This window comes from Lucilia cuprina, chromosome 4, assembly GCF_022045245.1.
Source record: "Lucilia cuprina isolate Lc7/37 chromosome 4, ASM2204524v1, whole genome shotgun sequence".
Taxonomy (NCBI): domain Eukaryota; kingdom Metazoa; phylum Arthropoda; class Insecta; order Diptera; family Calliphoridae; genus Lucilia; species Lucilia cuprina.
In genome coordinates, this window is record NC_060952.1 from 67,001,079 (window position 1) to 67,007,348 (window position 6,270).

Sequence of the window (6,270 nt, forward strand, 5' to 3'; positions counted from 1 at the left end):
ATATATTTGTTCGTTCCTACATACTTTTTTGTTTGTATTTTTAGGTCTTGAGTGGTGCTCGAAAACACATGTCAAAAAAAGCAAGGCGTCAGCTTCACAATGCCCAAAATGAAAACTCTAATATGTCTCACACCCATTCTAGTGTTAGCAATCGTAATAGACATTTTTCGCAAGAGTGGAATCAGGAATTGTGCATTGCAGCATTGCGTTGCCTACAACAAATTATTTTATCGATTTCTAATTTTATAAAACCTACTATATTGAAGGTAAGTTATCATTAATTTAATCTTCATGATTCTCCCACACAAAAAATATATCAGTCAAAGTTCTGTATAACAACCAAGTTTTCGAAGCATTTTCTCTTATTTCTTTCTCCTCTCTTCGGAAGTACAAATCTTGAGATCTATTCAATATTTTTTGCAAATTTTTACAAATTATAGAGTACGTGAACAGACCTAATAACTAAGTAGGAATTCTGTAAGAATCACAAATTTTTTCATACAAATTCAATAAAATTAGCATTACTTGTATTGTGATAAATTTATTGAACAGACTTAAGAAAAAAAATTATTTATAAAATAATTTAAAATACAAAAACTACTTAAAACAATTATTATAAGTAGTAATATACAAATGCAGGAGTATATTATGGATATTATAGAATTTACATTCTATTCTCAACACTATCCCTGAATGACAAATTTACTAACAATATCCAATTTTCACATGCATTCTCTACATAAAAAATATTGGCACTGTTGTAGGAGATAACCAGTCTACTGAATCATTATATATTCTGCCATCGGATTTACTATATGTACTTTCACTTGCATCTTCTATTGGGAATATATTACATTCAAATACAGAATTTTAAAATATTTAATTAAAAATTTAGAAGGAAACTAATTATTCCGCGAAATAGACTGTGGTGTAGGGTATTATACGGTCGGGCTCGACCGACTATAACATTCTTACTTGTTCTGTTATGGGTTTAAGATCAGTTAACTTTGTTCGTATTGCCAACTTTTCACACAGAAACATAGACAATGAACGGCTGTTTTTAGTAAATAACACTTTTGTAGATCGAAAAAATAAACGTTTAAACCATAATGGTATTAATAAAACAAATCAAAAAATTACTATTTACATAAAATATAAGGTTTTCTTCTTCCAAATTCATTATTTTTGTTGACTGTGTTTTCTTACTTATAACTTAGATTTAATTGGCCAATAACACTCATTTAAACTAAAATAATAGGTAACGTTTTGGTTACTAAAAAAACAAAAGTAATAGATTTAACCAGCTTTAAACGAGAATGTAGGTTGTCTTCATCTGAAATGATAATGATAAAAATATGGTAATTAATGTAAGAAGTCTACATTTTATGTATATTTTAAATTGGTTCATATAGATTGTGAGCATTTCTACGCAATTTTTCAGCAGTTTGAAATATATAAAAATATTTGTTCGTTAAATTTAGAAACTAAACAAAATTAATCATTTAACAAGTAAGAGTTCTATATTCGGCAGTGCCGAACTTTGAGCACAACATGCTTAATTTCATGTTTCTACATTCAATATAATGGAAATTTTAAAAGAGTACCTTTTGAAAAACGAATAAGTATCTAAACGTTCCCTTTTATGGGTTCTCATTTAATTCAGACTCTACGTACTGAATATCCTACAAGAACAGTGATAGTCATTTGACCGGTCATTTGACTAACACTACTGAAGGAAATATCGATAATTGCGTAAAACAAAGTTTCTATCAAGATCTTAAGAGCAATATGAAAAATTTGATGGAATCGTTTGTGTACATGTGATCTTGCATCTCCCTTGCACTTATGAATTCTACCGATTTTAAAACTCGTTTGATTTTTACTAATCAAGGATGATGGAAATGTTAGTCAGAATTGACTAATCATTCTTTATGGATATATCCATCAAAGTTGATCAATCACACTTAATGAATATATCCGCCAAATCTGACGGCAATGCCAATTTATAATAAAACACAATTTATTAACATTTTAAGATATATATTTTTTAATTTTATTAATATACATAGTGAGCATATACATAAATTAACTATCATTTCACCATTTTACATACCTCAAATAATGTAAAATCCTTTTTTTTTGCAATTTTTAAAGAAAAATGTTGCAAGTGTACTAACACACAAATCATTTTGTATGTACGGCAGTGCCGAATCTTATATACCCTTAACCATGGTGTGTTAAAAAAACTTTGAGCTCAACATGCTTAATTTCATGTTTCTACATTCAATATAATGGAAATTTTAAAAGAGTACCTTTTGAAAAACGAAAAAGTATCTAAACCTTCCCTTTTATGGGTTCTCATTTAATTCAGACTCTACATACTGAATTTCCTACAAGAACAGTGATAGTCATTTGACCGGTCATTTGACTAACACTACTGAAGGAAATATCGATAATTGCGTAAAACAAAGTTTCTATCAAGATCTTAAGAGCAATATGAAAAATTTGATGGAATCGTTTGTGTATATGTGATCTTGCATCTCCCTTGCACTTATGAATTCTACCGATTTTAAAACTCGTTTGATTTTTACTAATCAAGGATGATGGAAATGTTAGTCAGAATTGACTAATCATTCCTTATGGATATATCCATCATAGTTGATCAATCACACTTAATGAATATATCCGCCAAATCTGACGGCAATGCCAATTTATAATAAAACACAATTTATTAACATTTTAAGATATATATTTTTTAATTTTATTAATATAGTGAGCATATACATAAATTAACTATCATTTCTCCATTTTACATACCTCAAATAATGTAAAATCCTTTTTTTTTGCAATTTTTAAAGAAAAATTTTGCAAGTGTGTTAGTAAAATCATTTTGTATGTGTAAATTTCGGAAATACGTTTCTTGTAGGGTTCATGTATCCCTACCAACAATTTCTATCCAAATTGTAACCATAACGTTACAGCTTAAAGTTTAAAACAATCTAACTTGATGTAATCTGAGTGAATGAAAAGTGACCCCGTTCGGAAGAAACTGTTAATAGAAAAGCTGGAAAGTGTTATGATTTTATACTCTTTTATGTTATAAAAGCGACTTTATAATATTTTTTATTTTTTTTATTTCTCCTTTATTATATTGTTTTGCACTTCTTTTAATCTCTCACTGATGCTTATTATATATTAAACTATGTTTTAAATATATTAAATTTTAAATTAACACAATTTATTACAAAATCTAAATTTCACAATATGTATATCACACAACTGATCACAATGAAATAAATATATTTACTGAAATGTGCAAACACTTTTTCTTCTGAATTTTAAGAGCAAGAATGATTCTGCATTAAACTATCTTCTTAGTGTATTAAAAAGTGTTAGTTTTTGATATTTTTATTCTATCTACTTATTATAATTTATTTTACTTTTGGTATATTAAAACGCACTAAAATTTTACAAAAAAACATAAAATTGAGCCTTAATAGTGACTATTAAGTTCATGAATCCAAAATTAAACTCAAATTTGCTGGCAGGGATCTACCCAATAACAACACACTAGTGCTGCTCTCACTCTGCTACTCTTGTTCTGTTGCTTTTGCTTTGCCTTGTTTTTATAAAAAAGAGTACAATCACAAAATTTACCGTATAATTATTATGAAATTCGTTAAATCGAGTACTAAATTTACACATTTATTCGTAATATAAGTTACTCAGTGAAAATAAACTGAGTATTCGTTAAACCCGGAATCCACTGTATACATATGTAAAATTATTATTATTTATTTATTTTTTCTCCAAGCAACGAAAGCTCCCTATGAACAAAAAATGACAAAATTTTAAAAATAATTTTGCGTTTTCTAACAACAAATGGTATTGTCATATTAAAACCGATGAAAATGTATTTAAAGGCAGTGTATTTTTGTAAAATATTTAAATAAAATATTTAAATTGGAAAGTTTTTTCTATCAACACGATTTATTTGCAGTAAATAAACATATTGTTTAATAGTGAAAGATATCAGTTGTTATGATAGTTGATGGATAAATTGGACTTTTTACTATTAACATTTAAATTTAGCTTTTTGTCAATAAAATAAAAAGATTAAGGAAAGTAAAATCGTCAAGAAAAAAGAACAGGCATGATTGCAATGCAAGTTAAAAGACGCGACTGAAGGATTATGTCCTTCTTAGGGCGGGTTTAGATGCAGATGTAAAAATATCTGTAAGAAGAAAATGTTTAAAACAGAAAATATATAGGAAGATTAAAGCCCCTATGGAAAGCCCCATCAAAATTTCACTTAAATGTCCACAATTTTATTCAACAATAAACGACTTAAGTATGTACATATATCTGAGACAAGGTACAATTTAACTTAAATACTTCATATGACAACTAAATCACATTATATATTTGTCAAAGGTGAAGGGTATTATATGGTCGGCCTCGGCTGACTTTAATTTCTTACTTGTTTTATTGTTGTTGTTTGTTTGATTTTAAAGTTACTTAACTATGCTCCAGTTAAGATTTATTTGGCCTGTTATAAAAACACTAGCATACCCTGGGTATGTAGTTTTATACGTACAATATCACGTGAGTATTATATTCGCATTCAGTAAAAAGCTTGTATTTTTAGTTTCATTCATTTAGCTTCCACATTATAGAAAATTTCGAAAGTAATATATTTCTATATATATGTTTCTGTGTTCAATATTATATACAATTCAAAAAATATAATTAAATGAATGAAAAAGTACCAAAGTCCATTTCAGTAGATTCTCCTTCACTAAGGTCCCTACATTTAAAATTTTATTTTCAATATCTATGTTCAATATTGTAAAAATATTAAAAGGAACCATCGGAAAAGTGAAAAAGTACAAAAATTTCTCTCAATAAATTATTATTTTTTTTAAATAAATGTGTGGGTTCCGGTAAACCATTTTAAAAACGTACCATTTGAAGAATATAAAAGTACCTTTATATAATGTTAAAATTAATGTTCCTAGATTGAATAATATTCAGTCAAGACCATATATGTTAAAATTAATGTTCCTAGATTGAATATTTTAGAAAATTAAAATAGTACCATGTATGAGATAAAAAGTACTAAAAGGTTCTCTCTTAAAGAATCTTATTCAATGAGGACTATGTATCTTTAATAACCATGTGTTTTGAGTTCATATTAAAGAACATTTAAACAGTATCATTTGAAGGAAGAAAAAGTACCAAAAATAGACGTTCCCACGACAATTGGAACGCCCGAGTCATACTCGGCCAAAGATTGTCAACCCAGCGACAGCTGCATCAACGATAGTTTTTTCCCCAGGAAAGAACTATCGGCCACAGTCGAGCTGTTACAACAACAACAACCAAAAATGGAATAAATTTTACCTAAGTGGAAAGTACTAATAAAAAAAGTAAAATTTCTCCCCTTTTTGCTAAGAAATATACTTTTTCGAGAATTAAATTTACAAAATGTTCCGTATTTAAATCTATATATCACAAATAAAACATTAACGATTCAAATCTGCAATCATTTGTTCCAGACAAATTGTGCTTTCAAAAAGATACCAAACAATTTCCTCGAATTTGGTCCTATAAAGGCCTTAGTACTCGAATTCCAAAATAATATATCAATAGCTTATTTTGTATGAGTAAATAAACTACTTTTTCATATTTTATAAAAATTGTCCCAATGAGTTTGAATAAAATTAAATTTCCCGTTTTTTTCTTTTTGGTACTTTTTTCCCCAGTGAGATAGCAAACATTTTATTACAATAAATATTACAGAGTTAGTCCGTAATTTAATAGGAATAATTCAATAAACCGAAAAAGTTTTTCTTAATGTGCTAAAAAAAGTACCATAAATACAGTTTTCTCCCTTTTACACCCTAAAAAGGCCTGAATTTTAAAAAAAGTACGAAACAGGTGTCTCATAATTTTGAGAGATGTATCCGAAATATTTCGAAAAAAATGATTATATTTATTAGTTCAAAAGTTATAAAGGGCCAAAAAAGGTACCAATATCACCTTTGTTACACATTTTAACCCCCTAAAAGTACGAAAGTACGAAGGGCCAAAAAAGGTACCAATATCACCTTTGTTACACATTTTTACCCCCTAAAAGTACGAATTTCAAATTTCACCGGACACCCATCTGCTCATTTTAAGAGTAGATGCTGGCGCATTTACAATTTTTCTTGTATCACTAATATTGTGTAAGATATTAAGAAAACCTGTTTTACCCGTTTTTTTCCC

The 6,270-nt window shown here is 27.9% G+C and overlaps 1 protein-coding gene across 1 annotated transcript in view; it reads right to left on the reverse strand.

The window, feature by feature from the left end:
- The window catches only part of LOC111684110, a 14,770-nt gene that overhangs the window by 1,704 nt on the left and 6,796 nt on the right, over nt 1-6,270 (reverse strand). The window lies entirely within an intron of this gene.